The sequence below is a fragment of the Schistocerca cancellata genome, chromosome 6 (assembly GCF_023864275.1).
Source record: "Schistocerca cancellata isolate TAMUIC-IGC-003103 chromosome 6, iqSchCanc2.1, whole genome shotgun sequence".
In the NCBI taxonomy this organism is placed as follows: domain Eukaryota; kingdom Metazoa; phylum Arthropoda; class Insecta; order Orthoptera; family Acrididae; genus Schistocerca; species Schistocerca cancellata.
Window position 1 is genome coordinate 7,959,023 of NC_064631.1, and position 20,630 is coordinate 7,979,652.

The following is a 20,630-nucleotide window of genomic DNA, read 5'->3' on the forward strand; positions in this document are numbered from 1 at the left end:
AACTTTTTCCCATGACCTTCTATGTTATAATAAATTTACATAACGACACATTGATGGTCGGTCATTTCAGACACTCTTATTTTACTTTTATAGTTATTAATCTATGGCTATCATTATAACAAAATCTTGGTGTATCTAATCTAGACATGGAAATAATTTATCTTGATATTTGTGTAGAGACCGATCTCACTATTGTATATTGTGTGTGACAACTGATGCTATGTATTGGATGAACAACTAGATGTGTGGACCCGCACTAATATTACTATTAATTATATAGATTGACAGTAGACATGCTCAAGAATTAAATACCATTTGCCAACGATCTACATTCTATGTCTTTTGAATAAATTATGTTCTTATGCAGGTCAATGTTTTACTATGCTATAAAGAACATTCAACTATTCTACTTTTGCTCACCCACCATCCCTCCATCTTGGGTCTGTGGTTTGGTGACCTGAAAAATAGCATCCCAACAGGCGCGCGCCAAACACTTGTGGTAGAAAACCGCCACAATATTAAGGATCTAGTTATTGTTAAATCCTAAAGTTTAATTTATCCTAGTATATGGTACTCTCTCTATTTTTTTTTACCTTATACAACACTATTACGCTATCTCCTGTTACGCTGAGATGTCTCGCCGCTCGCTGCTATTGACGACAGTGATGTGCGCGCCGTACGACATGGCCTCCAAGTTCTCACTACGCCTCACTGAAACTCCAGAGACTGAATTAGCCATGGCTATACAAGATAATAAATTTATAGTTGCAACTTCTTTTTCTATGTTATGCAGTTTTCGCGATCAAAGCACACCTTTCCAGAAGCAATGTACACTCCTGGAAATTGAAATAACAACACCGTGAATTCATTGTCCCAGGAAGGGGAAACTTTATTGACACATTCCTGGGGTCAGATACATCACATGATCAAACTGACAGAACCACAGACACATAGACACAGGCAACAGAGCATGCACAATGTCGGCACTAGTACAGTGTATATCCACCTTTCGCAGCAATGCAGGCTGCTATTCTCCCATGGAGACGTTCGTAGAGATGCTGGATGTAGTCCTGTGGAACGGCTTGCCATGCCATTTCCACCTGGCGCCTCAGTTGGACCAGCGTTCGTGCTGGACGTGCAGACCGCGTGAGACGACGCTTCATCCAGTCCCAAACATGCTCAATGGGGGACAGATCCGGAGATCTTGCTGGCCAGGGTAGTTGACTTACACCTTCTAGAGCACGTTGGGTGGCACGGGATACATGCGGACGTGCATTGTCCTGTTGGAACAGCAAGTTCCCTTGCCGGTCTAGGAATGGTAGAACGATGGGTTCGATGACGGTTTGGATGTACCGTGCACTATTCAGTGTCCCCTCGACGATCACCAGTGGTGTACGGCCAGTGTAGGAGATCACTCCCCACACCATGATGCCGGGTGTTGGCCCTGTGTGCCTCGGTCGTATGCAGTCCTGATTGTGGCGCTCATCTGCCCGGCGCCAAACACGCATACGACCATCATTGGCACCAAGGCAGAAGCGACTCTCATCGCTGAAGACGACACGTCTCCATTCGTCCCTCCATTCACGCCTGTCGCGACACCACTGGAGGCGGGCTGCACGATGTTGGGGCGTGAGCGGAAGATGGCCTAACGGTGTGCGGGACCGTAGCCCAGCTTCATGGAGACGGTTGCGAATGGTCCTCGCCGATACCCCAGGAGCAACAGTGTCCCTAATTCTAGGAAGTGGCGGTGCGGTCCCCTACGGCACTGCGTAGGATCCTACGGTCTTGGCGTGCATCCGTGCGACGCTGCGGTCCGGTCCCAGGTCGACGGGCACGTGCACCTTCCGCCGACCACTGGCGACAACATCGATGTACTGTGGAGACCTCACGCCCCACGTGTTGAGCAATTCGGCGGTACGTCCACCCGGCCTCCCGCATGCCCACTATACGCCCTCGCTCAAAGTCCGTCAACTGCACATACGGTTCACGTCCACGCTGTCGCGGCATGCTACCAGTGTTAAAGACTGCGATGGAGCTCCGTATGCCACGGCAAACTGGCTGACACTGACGACAGCGGTGCACAAATGCTGCGCAGCTAGCGCCATTCGACGACCAACACCGCGGTTCCTGGTGTGTCCGCTGTGCCGTGCGTGTGATCATTGCTTGTACAGCCCTCTCGCAGTGTCCGGAGCAAGTATGGTGGGTCTGACACACCGGTATCAATGTGTTCTTTTTTCCATTTCCAGGAGTGTAATATTACCAAGGCGGGACTGGTTCCTGTTGAGGATTCCGTCGCCACCACACACCAGCTACACAGTACGTCACGAATCTCCAAGTATAATTCCTTGGTTATTCATCTGTGACAGTCACAAGCAGCACGCTAAATCCCCAACCAGCACATTGGCATGGTAGTCTTTAAGCCCGCAATTCTACCGTCTAGGGCACCATTGGTGTCAAACGCTCACAGTTTCACCCCGACTTGCAAGACATCGATGCTGGCACATCACTGTAGAAACTATACTGCCCATGTTCATCCTCGAAATCACGCAATATACCACAATCTTGCAGTGCACTGACGCGTGCCTGCAAGCATTGCTATGAACGTCTCACGAACTGGTTTTGGCCGCTCTGGAGCGTATTACGACTTCTCAGAACGCTTCTAAGAGCACGTTCTTGTATGCGCCCGTGTGTGCGACATCTCCTCACTCATCATTATCCCTCAACATGGACACCAGACAGGAAAGGATTAAAACATTGCTCATGAAAAGGTAGTGTCTCCTACTCCATCGACATTGGAAGTCGCGAACAGAAATAAAAAAGGATAGCAGCAGTAAATTCTTATGTGAGACAATGCAGCGTGTTAATAAGTTAACAATCTTAATCTATTAATGCAACAATTATTTTTCCCCGAAGAGAGGTTCATATATTTGCCTATTCTACTATGTATACCACTTAAACTACTATTATTCCACGAACTTCTTTGTGTGAGAGATGTGGTGGAATCCTGTGGACTAGCGCCAATCCCTTGTTAGACTCCCCCTCCTCTGACGTGCATTAGGATTTGCAGGTCTAATTTCAATCTCCTGCTTCTCCTGTTGTCCTTGATTTCTCTCTCTCCAATTACGGTCGCTTTGCCGTTCGTTATTCCTCCTGTCCCAGATTCCTTGTCTAGATTGACCCTGTTCCCTGACGTTCTGGTTTCCGTGTCTCTGGTTTCCATAACCTTGAAAAGCGTAACCCAGATTTCCGTAACCCTGGTTTCCTAACTGACGAGTGCGATTATGCGATCTGTTGTCGTCTTCCCTTGCTGGCCCGTGGTATTTGTTATTTTGCACCTTCTTCCTGTCCTTTGCGTCTTGTTTATCGAAGACTACTTCGAGTTCGCGCAATATTGAATGCTTCTATGTTAGATCCACCATTCCCGACAAGTGTCTGTTGATACCTAACAGGCAATTTGGAAAAGCAAAATTTAATGATTTCTCCGTTGCTATATGGACTATCTAAAAACTGATTCTTCTTGAGTAAATCATCAAAAAATTTGGTTGCGTTCCTATGCACGGACACTTTCAGTTCAGGACAAAATATTATTTCCTCTGTAATCCTGTCTTGCGTTTCCTTTGACCAGTAGGTCCGCAGGAATGCACCAACAAATTACTGATAAGTCCGACACGTCGCTGCCACACCCCGCATCTTTTCCGCGGCTTGGCCTTCGATGTGTCCACACATGAATTCTAATTTTGCCTGGGTTGGCCATGATGACGGTAATGAATTTGTAAACTGCGTCACCCAGCTCTTCGGATGCATCGACCCTCCATTATCTTTGAACTTCTGGAATTTTAGTATCGACAGGAAGCGATTGTGATCAAAATCCTGTCCGATCCTCGCACTGCTGTTGTCACTCGTTTCCGATACTTGCACGTCTGCTGAGTGTCCTGATCTATCTTGCTGATAACTGTGATTTGATACCTCTGTATCACAGTGGACGTGGCATTCAGCATTCACTCTTCTAAGTGGGCTGCAATTATTGGAGCTATTACTCTCTGTTTCTGCGTGTGCATTGTTAGTTCCGCACTCTCTCACTGGGCTAGAGCACGGCGGGCTTTTCCTCGGAGACACAATTCTGTGTACTCCATCATTGGTATCCGAACGCGCAGTGCTCGTGTGCCCGTTTCGCTCTAGTTTTGCTATCCGACTCTCTACTTCTTTCATTCGTTTCGTGATGTTCGTAACCACAATATTACCTTGAGTCTTTAAGACCGCTAGGGATTTTGAGTGTGCTTGTGTCGCACGTCGCAAGCGCCCTGCGAGTTGAGAAGTTACTTTTGCGATTTTCATTGCACCTGTTACTGCCGTTTTGGCTAGGCCTGCTACTTTTTGTGCTACCATTGACATATGTTTTGCTTCTCCACATTCTTTCTTTATTGTTAGTAATCCCCACGAATTTCCCCTATATGCGAAATCATTGCCTCAGTGTCCTTTTTACGCTGTTCGTCAGCTTCTTCCTTCTCCTTCTTACGTTGTTTTTCCTCTTCTTCCTTCTTCCTCTTACGTTGTTTCTCATCTTCTTCCTTCTCCTTCTTACGTTGTTTCTCACCTTCTTCCTTCTCCTTCTTACGCTGTTCGTCAGCTTCTTCCTTCTCTTTCTTACGTTGTTTCTCCTCTTCTTCCTTCTCCCTCTTATGTTGTTTCTCATCTTCTTCCTTCTTCTTCTTACGTTGTTCGTCAGCTTGTTCTTTCATTGATCGTAGGAAGCTCAGTATTGGGTTTACGTCATCTTTTTGATCCTCTTCAAACGTGGGAGATGTAACTCTGGACACCTGGGCGCTAGAGCTCTAACGTGGCCGAGCTAGCCCCTGTCTGCTCTCGTTCGTTTGATTATAAACTTCTGCTACCGTCTCGACCTGTGTGCCTGTCTCTGTTTCATCCTCTACCTCACTATCATAATCACGGCCGCAACGCTGCTCTGAGATCGCGTCCAAATCACCTTCCTCATCAATGACCCTGACGTCCTGTCCTGCTAAAAATGTGCCCATCTCATCTCCGAACCTATTCCCGTCGGTAAACTGCCCCTGATCCATTATGCTATCCTCTTTTTTTTAGATTCGCTCGATAATAGTCGTGCCTTACTTCTCGTTATCATTCATGAAAAACAAATTTATCTAAAATGCACAATAAAATTAATCTACTCCATATACTTTTACACATAGACATAAAATTTTAACAACGCCGCTCCAACGCTGTAATTATACGCACGATTTGTTGTGGTACAGAAACCGCACACAAACCCAACAAAGTGTGATGTGATACGGACACACTATCAAAGGAACACAAAAACAATGAACAAAAAAATATATACACTGAAAACAAAAACTGTAATCATGCGTCGCTATTTAAAACTAAACATGGAACTACCAGAAAAAAACTTGGGTATTAATCAATAAAAAAATTAAGCAAAAATAATTGTGTGTGTCCCTACTAATAATACTGCTTGATTATCAGCGATTCACAGGAAAGATCCGAGGCTAAGGATCGCCATTTTATGCGAGGTGCCGGGGCTAACAGTGTACTTAACACTAAATTCTTCTAGAATCTACATATGTAAATGATGCTCTAAGCCCCCCTATTCTAACTCCGACTTTTGCTGCTGCACATGGATTAAAAAGATACGCGAACTGACTGTAACAAACCCTGCAAGTGGAGCAGAAAAAGAGTTTGGCACCTGCAATAATTTTATTTGATAAATAAGTTAAATAAAGGAAGGTTTCATTAACGTAGTGAGAAATGATAGGATTGCTCTGCCGATTAAGTTCTGTCCAAAATAACAATATGATTTATTAAGACTAAACACAAAATAATAAACAAAAACACATGAAACATTTACAATACATCAAATTGGATACTCAAATAAGTGCTGTGAAGGTGAAGTTGTCCCTAAACTAGATTGTGACGTTAATGACGAAGTGGTATGTGGAGCCAATTCCTTGCAACTCAAATCTTAAGGGAGACACACAGCTAATCCAACATTAATTGCTGCTACATAAGTGAGAACTCAGACACTGAACACTCAAGACAGAACAAAGTTAGAAAAGACAAACAGGCGCGCCCTGCTGAGCTCTGATTACCACGTAGAAAAATTGCCTGGTTTGCCAGTGCTGCAGACGTACATTACCAAGCTGTCTTCTTAACTGCACGGACACGATCTGGCGTACTGGAGGCGATGGCTGGATGCTTCGACGTCCCGTCGTGGTGATGATAATGTCGCGAGTATAGTCCAAAACAAATTATCCTGGTCTGGTTGTTCCAGACTAAAGACTTCCTAGCAATACAAATGCGCCTCTGAGGGAGACGAAGAAGGCTCGCCACACAGTCACTGACGGTACAGTGATTGATTTTAACAAGCGAAGTCACACAGCAACTCCGATACAGTCAACTTTAGCCAAAACTGCTCAAGACAGACAACATAGGCCGCTTGTACGCAGAACGCTCAATTGCCAACTGTACTCGGAAAGTTACATTGAAGTCGAAACTTCAGCAACTTCGTTAAACAGTTACAATCAAATAAATGTATATTATACAGCCAACGGAAGGCAGGCTGTCCAGAGCAGCGAGAGCTCAGGCTTGTAACCTACCCCGACCGAAAGCCGAGAGCCGACTACCCCACAAGAGCACCCGTACAAACCAAACACAGAACATTCCCGCCCCCACGACAGTGGCCGTGGTTAACCGTTCCAATCAGCAACTCGAAAACCGGCGGAAAATTTCACTCTATTGCCAGAGCACTACCATTTCACCAATGGAGATTCTTGGCGCCAATTTCTGTGCTGATTTTGCTACGTCACAGAGCTATGCCCTGAGCAAGGCAATCACAGTTACGATTTTGCAGAAAGCGCGGGAATTTGCTCGCCACAACTGCCTGGGTACACAAGTCATTCCCACGCCTCGCTGGTAGCCCGCCACAAAGTGTTTCTGCGAAGTAACGGAACCTCTAGCCCAGGTGACGAGAGATGCTGCGTGGGAAGTCCGCGTGTGAAGGAATAGCAACTTTTCAACGCATACAATTAGGGAAATCGTGAGATAGAAATATGAGAGGGGGCTCATGCCACCTCTCAACACTTCCACAGTAACAAGAACAGAGGGCTATCTTAGCGCCCGACGAGAATTTAAAGAAGAAGGCACAACTACCAAAATAAAACACCAATATGCTTCTTTGAATAAACTCGCAGCCGAGTGACATATTAACTGCTAGATACTTTACAACCAGGAGAGCAAACGGCCAGGAGCAATTGCAAATGGACTAGCTACCGTGTAACTCCCAAATCAGAGGCAACTCTTGCCCATTGGCTGCATGATATGTGTGAGGGCAGTAGTGCACGGGAGACAATTTATACCAATCGACGAACTCTAAATACCACTTATAGTCAAGTAAAAAGACAGACCTACTCCAATAGTGTCCAGAGAGTTTCCTGTCCGTCACAGGCACAAACGTAAGGGACGGACAATCTTGTTGCAGTGCGAATACATACACACGAAGGGATTGACCTTCTCCAACACGTACGAACCCTTGCATCTCAACTGGGCACTCGTGCACAAGTTGGTCGTGCGCGCCACAACAAAAACAACGCCTACGTGCACGGAAATCAAATTTTGTCAGCCCTGGAAACCGAAAGCAGCAGTGCTGAACCCACACCTACCCTGCTCTGCTCATCAGCAAAAGTAAGGGCCTCAGTGGAATCTACTAGTTCCTGCAATTCAGTCGGTGGACTGAGCAAGCGCCAAACGTGATCTAAGATGTTAGAAAAGGTACTGGACTCTGCTATGGACATACGAAAGGCTAGCGCGACCGTGCGCACTCACACCACGTACTGGCTCGACGTCTCCAAGGATCCCTGTACCTGCCAACAACACTTTCGCTGAAGCTCATTGAGCATGTGTGCCAACAACTTTCCGCCTATAATAAGAACCGTGAGCTACCCTGTACATCCGTGATGGCTCAAGATTTCCGAGACCAAAGTACTCAATGTCCCTTTTGCTAAAGGATAAAGAAAGGACAGAATCACATCGTGCGAGATGCGTAAGGCATCATCATGACAGTCAAACTGCAGAAGCAGCCATAAGATTTCTCCATTTGATTTTAACTATCATCAGATAATTCAGAAATACCGGACATGGAGTACGTAATCGGATTGGGTAATGCAGCGAAGTGATCAGAGAGCAAACTACCTACACTTCAGGCCTTGGAGCGCTTATCATCACTGAGTTGATTATGGCTTAAAATTACCTGCACCGAGGCCACATCTTCACTTTCTAAACTCAGGAACCCCGCCCTAATCCGCAAGTCCCTTGCCCGATCACTCAACTGCTTAACTAACAGGAATAAACCAAGAACCTCCAGCTTCTCGTCATCGTTAAGCTCAACATAACTCAAATGCAATAAGTGATTCAGTAAATGCGTCAGATCCACTTGAATCCTATCGACCTGCCTAGTTGTGAGTTGGCTATCTTCCAGAAAGGAAAGATTTGGTTGTACATCATCTAACACAGCTGAAATGTTATGGAAAGAGGCAACTACCTCCCCAATAATATCCGTCGAAAGTACTGGTATGATTTTTTTTTCCTTGTGATGTAATTTAATTGAAAACTTTGTTGCTTTGGTAAAAATAAAATTGGTTCTTTTTGTCGTGACAGAATAAATTACTATTAATCACACCAGATTTGTCGGAGAACAGCAGCAGCATGTGTAATTGATCCAGCTTTAAGAAATTCTATTACCTTTTAGCGGAAAATTCGTGTGGTACTCTCCGACGTTAGAAAAGTCGTGGTGTTCCGTTCGGAGCAGGAGGCGGCTGTCTTTTCTCATTCGCGATATCGAAAATTACTAAAAAATGAACAGAATTTTTTTTTCGGAGGAAGATCGCGCGGAGAAAACAGACAACAGAAGTTACATGAAAGAAACCTAAGGGACCAACTAATTGGATTTGTACGAACATATAAACGTAACTGAAAGAACTTGGAATAAATACTATAACGATGTCGTCACGACAGCCTCCTGTTCCGACAGAACACACGCTGGATCATAAGCTGCATAAATCTTTTAAACAGAAAATATTATCACAAGTATAATTAATGAAAATAAGGTTGAAACACCGCCGCAAGCCGGTCCCAAGCCCGGGCCCATCTAAAAACAAGAGGATGGGGAAGTGTGGAGGGGGAGGAGTAACAACCTCGTAAAAAAACCAGGGTCCGTCCGGCTCCAGATGGTAGCACCCTGTCATAGGGCCCCTGCCTAGGGTTACTAGGTGAAACCCAGCCAACGGTCTCAATGGCGGAAGAGGAACAATTTCCCAACGGCAGAGAGAGCGGAAGAGCTAACTCCAGGGCTTACTACCTTGGTTTTAATTTCGGATTCGGGGCAACCCGATCCCCCAATTTATTATCCAACAATTACTGCAAAGCATGATGGGAACGTCGTCAAAGATAGACACTACTCCAAGAGGTAGACCGAATGGCAAATCCTCCGTTGTTCGTAGAAACAATGCAAAGGGGTCAAAGGATTTTGGAGGACCCCAACCAACATGTATGCAGCCCTCAACACTGAAATTTAAGAAAGCAACTATGTTTGCAACCCTAAATGTAAACTCTCTAATTAAAGTAGGAAAATTGAAATTATTGATTGAAAAGCTGAACCAGAAAGAAATTTTAATATGTGCATTGCAAGAAACAAGATTTTTAGATGAAACTGCTTTATATTTTGAAAACTATCGTTTATTTAAAGGAAAACCAGGTAAAATCTTAATGAAACAAATGCCATACCTGGGAACAGCATTTCTGGTACATCACTCAATTTTAGATTCAGTTACTAACTTCTACTCGAGTTCTGAGAGACTATCCATTCTTGAGATTAAATGTAAAAACAAAGGATACTCTATAATCAACTGCCATGCACCCATAAACCAGGACAACAAAAATAACCCGGAGAAAGTTGAAGAATTTTGGGAGATACTTGAAATGGAACTGGATAGATGCTCAAAGAAGAACATAAAAATGTTAGTAGGCGATTTTAACGCACAAATAGGAAGGGAGAAAAAATACCATGGAACAGTAGGCCTCTTCCCAGGTCACAAAAGAACCTCAAAAAATGGAGAAAGGCTTATAGAGGTATGTAGGCATTTCAACTTGAAAATAATGACAACACATTTCAAAAAGCTGAGCCGAAAAACTAAAACATGGAGATCACCAAATCCACTTCTCGGAGAATTCCAAATTGACCATGTGGCTATCTCACTTCATTGTCAAGAAGAAATTCAAAACACTAAAGTGCTGAAAAGCCTTGATGTTGATTCAGACCACTATTTGACTACGATTAAATTCAGACCACTCCCATTTCGAAAAGAGAAGAAAACCTTTTACAAAATTCCAAAATATAACACAGAAACTTTAAAAAATGAAGAAATTAAACAACGGTTTCAAAGAGCATTGCACAAAGATAGCGATGGCATATCCACAATAAATAAGGAAGCGGGATGGGAGGAGATCAAAAACGAAATAGTTGAAATAGCAAAAGAAAATTGTCTCGTGAAAAGAGTAAGAAGACATCCATGGTGGGACAATGAATGTGATGAGAACCTAGAGAAGAGACAGAAATTGTGGCAGAAATGGAACTCCACAAAAGATCCTCAAGATCTTGACAATTTTAAAATCCAGAGAAGAGAAACAGCTAAGCTTTTCCGTAATAAAAAAAGAAGACAATTTCAGGATAACCTAGAACAGATTGAGGAAGACTTTAAAAGAAATAATTCTAGAGATTTCTACAAAACTTTTAGAAAACAGCTAACCAAATACCAATCCTCAAATTTATGTTTTAAAGATGAAGAGAACAAGCTAGGTTTGACAAACAAGACTAATTGTGAAATATTAGCAAAATATTTCGAGAATCTACTAAATTGTGAACCACCCAAAGATAAAATGAGTTTTGAAAACCACCGAAATACTAATACCGAGTCAAAACCTCCAGACGCTGAAGAAATAAAACACATAATACACAGTCTAAAAAACAATAAAGCCCCAGGTGAAGACTCCATAGTACCAGAAATCCTAAAAATAATGGATACCAACCTCCCACAAGTTTTGGAACATGTGTTTAAGAAGATCTGGGACGAAGAAAGAATTCCTGAAGACTGGCAGTGTGCCCTGATACACCCACTACACAAAAAGGGGGATAAGATGAATGTTAATAATTATAGAGGGATCTCGCTACTACCAGTAGGATACAAAATTTTGTCAAGGAAATTACTTCAAATCGTGGAGCCAGTTCTGGATAAAAAAATAGGTGAATATCAAGCAGGTTTTAGACTAGGTAGATCCTGTGTTGAACAAATATTTAACCTGAAAACACTAATTCGTTACAGAATCTCAAGAGGCCAGAGATTTGCAATAGTATTTGTAGATTTCAAAAAAGCATACGACTCGGTAGATAGAGAAACATTACTGAAAGTATTGGAAGAATTTGGGGTCGATAAGAAAACAATTCAAATTATCAAACAGACGCTAACAAACAGTAAGGCCAAAGTTAAATTTATGGGTGAAATTTCAAGGAAGTTCGAAATTAAAACAGGTGTTGGACAAGGTGCAGGTTTATCCCCAATCCTCTTCAACTGCGTACTGGAAAAGATATTGAGAATATGGAAAGAAGAACTCAAAGGCACCAAGAATGACATCAGAATTGGAACAAAAAAAGAAAAAATAGAAGTGGACTGTTTAGCTTTTGCAGACGATCTGGCAATAATTACAGAAAACGAAGAAATAGCTCAGACCTACTTGGAGAAACTACAAGAAGTTTCGGCCAGAGCTGGACTGCAGATTTCATTTGAAAAAACCGTGTATATGTCTAATCATAGAAATAACAAGAAAAATCTTATTACTAAATATGGCAATATTAAGAGAGTAGAAAAATTTAAGTATTTAGGTGAAATAATTCAAGTGAATGGTTTAGACAAGAGTGCAAACCAGGCAAGAGCAAGGAAAATGGAATTTGCTTTTCAAAAAACCAAAGACATATATAACAAAAAAAACATTTCGATTCAAGCTAAATTAAGACATTATAAAACTGTCATTAGACCAGAATGCCTGTATGCATCGGAGTGCCTAACTCTTAACAAAATGGGGGAAATAGAAAACATGGAAAAGAAAGAAAGGAAAATTTTGAGAAAAATATTAGGACCAAGAAAGATTGGAGAAGAGTACAAGCTAAAGAGTAATAAGGAAATATACAAAACTATTGAGAAAGTGAGTGAGGCAATGCGTAAACGCAGACTAACGTTTTATGATCACCTGTCGAGGATGGATGGAAACAGACTAACAAGAAAAGTGTTTGAACATAGTAACAGGAACGAAAAAACCAACAATAAATGGATACAGATGGTGAAAAAGGATTTGGCCTATTTTAATGTCACCCGTGAGTCAATCAGGGACAGGGAAAAGTTTAGACAAATAGTGAACGAAATTAAGTGTTTTCCAGAAGAAACGAAACTAAATAATAATAACAGGAAATGGTCGGAAGAGCGGAGGAGGAACCACTCGAAAATGATGAGGAAATATTGGGAAGAGAGAAAAAAAGATCAAAAAGCCGGGCAAGTGAATTGTTGAACGTGGTCCAAAGATGGCCGAAATCGAAAGAAGAAGAAGAAAATAAGGTTGAAAGATTTTCTTTGAAATTAAATAAACTTCAAGGCTTCAAGTATTATATTATGAAACGGAAACTTACATTAACATGGCCACCCATTGTGGCGGTGGAGCCAATTTTCATGATACACATTCTCGCTTGTTTGTGGCTACATATATTTTTAATCACTTAAACTCTTAAATTTACAATAAAATGATTATATCAGTATGGAGCACAATACTTTTGCGTCCGACTCGCAACACATTCACAGAAGAACAGCTAGAGAGCGGCGCGGCTCCCTGCAGAAGTAAAAATTGGCAATTGTTATTTTGAAACATCGGTGCATCGGTTTTTGTACTGATCGATAGCAGCGTATAACAGTTTATAGCTATCGTGATATTCTGCGCTTTTCAGGAGCGCGGCAAAGATATCTGGTTACAACATTCATTGGTATATGTTCGCACATACTGACGTGAATACAGAAAAAAAAACTTTTACATGTCAAAAATCGCAGTGATAAAGGCTGTAATGTCACAATGCCTCCCATGTGAGGCATGATGATTCCGGAAGGATCATCAGGACTCACATGTAGTTTCAAGACATTACTGTATTTTATCATCTGTTTACTTTCGTTCTAACATAAAACTGGAATGAGTTTGTCATCTAATTATTTTATGCTTCCAGTACAGTTATGAAAACAAATAAAGTCTTGCAGTGTCTTTTGTGCACTTTGGCACTTCTCTCAGTTCATTGTAAGGTGTCCTTGCACTGTTATCTTAATTGCTGTGACTGTGGAACAAAATATGACAAAAAACAATCTTAAGTCTAACACACACAAAGATAAATGAATAATACTCTATATACAAAACAAAACATGTCAGTAGACAAACATACACAGATACATTGAAATAATTACTTAAACAGTCCTCTAAAATTGTCTGTGACCTGTTTGGTCTCGTAATGTTTTTTATCCGTTTCATTAGATTCTTTTAGAATGTCGTTGTTAATCAGGACGTTTCACTTGACACTACACTGTACACTTTTATTTGTCACGCGCTCCCTTAACCGGAGTCTGGAACGTCTATTCTCGTTCGGTGAGCGGCGTCGTCCGAGAGGTCACGACCCTGGGTAGTGTCTTTTTTGTGTTCGCTCGTGTTGCCTCTCTAGTGTCTCGCATCAAGCGTCATGTCGTTTACATGCAAATAAACAGAAAGAAATCTGTGTTAGGTTCGTGCTATAATGTAGACTTACAGGTAAAGGTTTTATAGGATTCTGGACAGGATTGATAACCTTCCCTTCCAGTTAACGTTTCAGTGCTCAGTAATGCCTTGTCTTTATTTAACTATCTATCGCAAAATATCCGACGTGACTGATTAAATGGAAATTAATTTGAAGCTAAGACTTCTCTTTTTACAGAATAAATAAAGTTCATAATTAAGTTTCACTGTGATAGCTTTAGCAATGTCTCTTGCGTAGTTGTGAGACGGAAAACATTCTAAGGTCAATGACACGCCTCCACAGTGCGCGTGTCGGTTGTGTTTCAAATGTTAATTGTTGAGTCCAACTGCAAGCAGCTCCGCGCTGTTGCCGGTTACTAGTCCAGTGCAACACGCGCTCGTGTATGCTCGTATGAAGTTTAACGTGTGTCACTCGCGCTCTGCTAAAATGAGAACACGCGGAAAACACACGTCTAGTGTCCTTTCTCCATCGTCGATCGGCGTATCGAAAACTTGGGTAGAAAATACCACCGTCTGTTTCGAGGATTTCACACGACAGTCCCTGCGACCTGCTATGCTGCTTACACACAGGTAAGTGAAGCCAACGTTTTACATATAGTTTGCAAAATGTTTTGCTGTGATCGCTGCCACTACCTGCACTTGCGTGTACACACGTCACTGCACACGTATTTTGTACACTTTATCACTCGTATTTTGTTTAGAAAGTCTTAGGGTGTCTGCAAATTCACATCTCCCATCTCACATTGCGATTTCAAAGTTCACAGTTCAAGTTACTCACAGGTAAATACATTACAATATTAAACAATGTCCATAAATTACATACATACATACATACATTCATTTCTTAAGTTTGCTTACAGTCACAAAATTCTGTTAACCTTTTCAGTCACGCCACGCCGGATTAGCCTATTGAATACCACTACTTGTGCATCAAGGCACGATTATTTCGGTTATTCTCTCCCCCTTTTACAAAGGTAAAATTTTTCTTAAAACAAATCTTTTAAGCAGCTTGTTATTTCGTTTCTCTTCAAAATTTAGTGTCACTGTTTATGTAGAGCACAGACTGAACAAATTCTGTCTCTACTGGTCGAGCATACTCATGCATTTCTCTCCGGAAGATTCATGCTTCATAAAGTTACTGGTTGCAAGTACTACTCGCGGAATGTGTTATAATCTCTCAACATTGCTACTCGCGATACGCGATTAGAACAAAACTTTCGCTAACGGATCTCTCCCACAAATTTCGTTTCCACTTCAACCGTCTAAAGAGCACTCAGATGAGTCTGTCAAATTCTAATCCTCACTTATTTTTAATGGGATAGGATGGGGAAGTGGAAGAGGAGAGGATCAAATATGAACATAAATACACTATATACATATACAAATTCTAGCACAACTACACTAGGATATTTTTGTGACCTTAGATGCATGACATGCGTCACGTGTGCCTTCAAGTGGCTATTCTTTAATCTAATATCAGATCTTAGTTTTATTATTATAATGTGAGTCATATCTGGTGACAGCTTTCTAGTTTCTCACGCTTCCTTCTGGGCGATTGTCGGGCTTGGCTGTGAAATAGCTAATTACTTTAGTGCATCTTACATGTTTAAAGAAGAAACGTTTACCATCAGGAATACTTCAGACTTGTCAGTACGACGTATATGTTTCCATGTAGTGGCACTCTCGACTACATGACCTAACAGCTGTTGTAAAACAGAATAAAGGAAATGCTTTGTTGCTTAGCTATTAAATCTTTATGAGGCTTACTGTTCGTAGATGATACTTTGAATCTGAGATTGAATCTCCTGAAAACTATCAAATACTACGTGATACTCTCTCTCTCTGTTATTTACTGCTTTTGACAGTTCAAACACTTGGCTACACAAATCTGTTTATTTCTTAACATCGCGCTAACAAAAGGTATAGTTCACGGCGGTGTTACAATAACGCACAGTTTACACGCAATAGGCTGTACTCTGTACACTTAAAGACTAACATTCCATCTTGAGGGCTGAAAAAGAAATTGCTTAGCCTAATATTTCACATACATATATATTCATTGGAGTTGGAAGGTGGCAATCTGCTACTTCCTTCCGTATCTCCTTTCACCAATAACGACATTCCTCAATGCCAACAGCCAACTTGGACTGCTTACACCTATGACTAACTTAAAACTAACTGAGAATCTGTCCTCTCAAATGGAATGTGCTTTCTTTTTCGTACGCCATAATAAATCAAATCTTCAATTACCTCCATAGTTTTTCGCCAGAGTGTGAGTACTCGTATTGGTGTGTTTGAATACCGAAGTTTCTCACAGGTTAAACCTTAGGCTAATGTTCCTTTGCTTGTTACTTTGCGTCGTTATACTTCTTGAGATCCTGGTGGTGATACAATCCTTTAATTCTGCCAGATGCTGGATCCGCTATTAGATAACATCCTGTATGGTGGTTTTCTAATTACTACAAATGGTCCGTCGTACAATAGCCTCCATTTCCGATTTCTTTTCAACAACTTCGATGGCTTAAAATGTGTCCGTAAAAGCACCTTTTCATTAATATCATATGTAAGAGCCTTAGATACCTTCATGTCATAAGACTTCTTGCGTAGATTCGCCTGTACAGCTAAGGATACCAATGCTGCCTAAGTTTTGCATCTAAATCTAATTCTGGTTCTACAATTTTAGGTATGGGATCTAACCATTCATTTCTTTCCCGATGACTCGTCATTAATTCCGCAGGTGTAAATCCAGTTGATAAGTGTGGAAGATTGTTGACAATCTGCTCGAATGAAGATACAAAGTCAATCCAACGGGTTTGTCGATTAGGTATGTAGGTTCGAATGAATCTATTGAACTCTTTGAAGATACGTTCGGTGGGATTAGATTGCGGTCTGAAACGAGATATAAGTATTTGTTTGATGCCAGTTCTCCTACTCGGATTGTACAGATACCCTTTTCTGTATCAACCACTGCCTTATTCTTCCTCAGGAACTCCATTCCTAATAAGCATGACACTGACAATTTCTTAACTACTAGAAATACACACATGAAAGAAGTAGAATTAATCCTTATCGGTACCTGAGCTTGCAAATTGACTCGCTGTGATAAAGATCCTACCGCTCCTGTTACTGAACAACCTTGTACTGGTAACGTTAAAATTTTCATCCCTGCAGAAACTTTCTTAAACATACATAGTGATAAAGCATTTACGTTTGCACCAGTATCAATAATAGCATTATTGGTGTATTGGCTATGTAAATTTTAGTCATTGCTTGTACTTCGTCATTCAAGTCTGTCTCAATATTTTCCTGCAACAAATCGTCTCTCAAGTCAGTGTCGCGATCATAACGTATTACGTTAAGTCGTTCAAGGTCGAGTTTGCCCCCATTATGTCCCGCAGCATCCCCAAGGAGGCGAAAAGGTGCTGCCTTTAGTTTTCCGCTTTCTTGTGATGCGACTGATTTGATTCTTCTGTCACATCACTTGACCATTCTCGCTGGTTTTTTACCCATTGTGTGTGTTGATTTGTATCAAACCCTTGTTGGTACTGCACTTGGTTACCAGGCTGAAAAATCGGTACATTACTTGCCTGCGTAAAATATACCGGTGGATTGTATTGTTTTCTTGGTTTATTGTTATTGTATCTAAAGTCCTGTTGTGGTGGCGTGTACTGTTGTTGTTGCATGAATGGTTGTTGCTGAGGCGTGTATTGCTGTTGTTGCTGGTGTTGTGGCTGCCCATAGGGTTGTGGTGGAGGTAGCTGACCTCCGCAATTTTGATTGTTGCAACGTTTACCCTTGTATTTGTTCCCATTCTGGTAGAAGTTACTACCGTTATTGTTTGATTGGTATGGGGCATTCCCGTAATACTGTTGTTGCGCGTTGTATATTGGATTGTACCGTTGGTTGCCGTAATGCTTGTTTTTGTGTTTACCATTACGGTAACCATTGTTTCGGCCTCTATCGCGGTTATTGTACTGTTTGTTTCCGTATTGTGTTTCTTGTGAACCATTTCCATTACTACCGTTTCCATTCGAATACGTGTCTGCGTTGTTGTTCTTACGGTTAGCATTCGCACGCGCCTCTTCGTGTATAAGATCGAGCGAATCAAGGACGGATAAAAATGCGTCCTGATCTTCCTCTGACACGTTCACTAATTTTTCGCGTATGGAAATGGGTAGTTTTGACTTAAGAATCATAATAACATCTTTTGTTGTTATGGGAGTGTCCCAATATTGTATCTTTCTCAAGTACTTTTCAAAGTACCGGCGAAGTCCGCTACTGTTCGAATGGAAAGGTTCGGCGTTGTAGACCTCTTTGCGTAGGCGTTGCTGAACACCTGCGCTCCAAAATTTGCTTAAAAAGTTCTTCTCAAACTCGCTAAATGTTTTGCACTTATCAACCATCTCGGTTCTCCATATAGCACTTTCTCCTTGTATGTATCCGGTAATGAATTGTATTCTCTGTTTGTCATTCCAGGCAGCTGGAACGACTCCTGAAAAGTTCTTTAGGAAAACGACTGGATGAATATTTCGCTTTTCCGGTTGGAATGGTTGAAAAACTCTGTGTTTCAATACACTCTCCTCTTTCATGTGGGTTGTGAGTGTCAATTGTTCAGTGTTGTTGTTGTGTGAATCGTTAAATTCATTTTTCGGTCGCGGAATGTACTGTGGTGTGTTGTGTTGTTGTGTTGTCTGGTATTGATGTTCATCTGGCTCAGAAGGTAGTGAGTGTTTCCCGTCACTCTGGTTATCATACTGTAGTGTTTGAATTTGCTGTTTCAGGTCGGATATCTCATCTGTTACTTGCTTCCGCCATTCCGGCAAATCCCGGGTAAACACTCGTCTAATTTGGCCTAGTTCAGTACAAACAGTGTCTCCTGAACTGCCGGGTGCAGATAATATGTCTAAGGTTGCGGATTTAACAACATCTTTCAAGTCACGTGTAACCTTCTCCTCAACAAGCTTCTCTTGTACATCAATCCATTCTTTGTAATGTTCGGTAAGTTCTTTAGTGTGCGTAGCAACACTACTATTAACTCTTTCCTCAATAGTTCGGTCCGAAATGTCATTCGCCATTCCACTTACTTTTGATTCTACAGTGGCTACCGCTGTCGCTAACTCGTCTACCCGTCGTGCAACTGTTTTATACGCAAGTTTTACCGAATCGGTTTCTTTGCGACACGCTTCGATTTGAGTTGTGAGATTCTGACCAATGTTATCAATTTTGTTATTCAGAGTGCTTATCTGTGTTGTCAAAGTGGTTACTTGCGCCGTGACGTCACACTTAACCGAATCTATCAGTGCTGTGAGAGAGCGTACTTGCGTAGTGAGGGTACCTACTTTCGCATCAATGGTGGTATTTACGTCATTCCTAACTGAGTCAATCTGTTTTGTCATATCCGTTTTCAACTCTGATAAAAACTTGTCTCTGTCTTTCTCACGTCGTTCGCGATCACGTTCGCGCTGTTCCCCCTCTGTCTGTCTAGTATCAATTCCTGTAACATTTTGACAATGTCAATTGATACCGTTATCGGGGAGGTGGGTGTTTCCTGCTGAGTGTCGTCCACGTTAGCTACCTCTTGTCTGTCGTCTGTCCTGGCCGTCGTTCCGCGTGAGCGGAGTCGGTAATGTTTGTTAACAGTGCCGTCGCTTTCGTCTGCAGAGTTCGCGCTCGATTGTCCGTCCGCCATAATGAAATTCAACTATTGCCAACTTAAAATGGGTACTGCCAACTGAAATTCTGATTGTCAATTATTCTTGCCGCGCAAGTTAAAGTCGCGGCGCGTTCGTCAAATGTCTAATGTTACGTGGGTAATAACTGACACACGTCTGTAGCAAAAAGACAAGATTGAGTCAACGCCGTTGAAACAATTGATTGCCAACGCTGTTACACAGAAAAGACTGAAATTGCATCCATCGTGAACTTACACGAGAATCTTAACTACAGTATAAAACAAATAGTCCAAGCAAAAGGTTACAGAAAATGTTCAAATATTCACGTAGAAAAAAAGTGGTTTTTTACGTTAAGCTACAGAAAGGATAGAGTGAGGTCGAATTTGAAGGTCAAATGAGCTACTCTTTAGACAGAACTATGGCAAACGAAAATTTGGTACTCACTCGGTGTTGTTTTCAAAACTGCAAATCTGCGTCGTATTAAATCCCAAGATATTTGTGTAAATACCGCGTCCTTCAATATTGCGTATATTTATTGCTCATCCGCAATTGTATGCAGCATTGGGTTCCAAAGAGCGATACATGAAATAAGACAATCATATATTAGTACCGTGACACTTTCAATATTTTAGTCAAGTCCCTGTTCGGGCGCCAGATCTGGTATGATTTTTTTTTCCTTGTGATGTAATTTAATTGAAAGCTTTGTTGCTTTGGTAAAAATAAAATTGGTTCTTTTTATCGTGACAGAATAAATTACTATTAATCACACCAGATTTGTCGGAGAACAGCTGCAGCATGTGTAATTGATCCAGCTTTAAGAAATTCTATTACCTTTTAGCGGAAAATTCGTGTGGTACTCTCCGACGTTAGAAAAGTCGTGGTGTTCCGTTCGGAGCAGGAGGCGGCTGTCTTTTCTCATTCGCGATATCGAAAATTACTAAAAAATGAACAGAATTTTTTTTTCGGAGGAAGATCGCGCGGAGAAAACAGACAACAGAAGTTACATGAAAGAAACCTAAGGGACCAACTACACTCCTGGAAATGGAAAAAAGAACACATTGA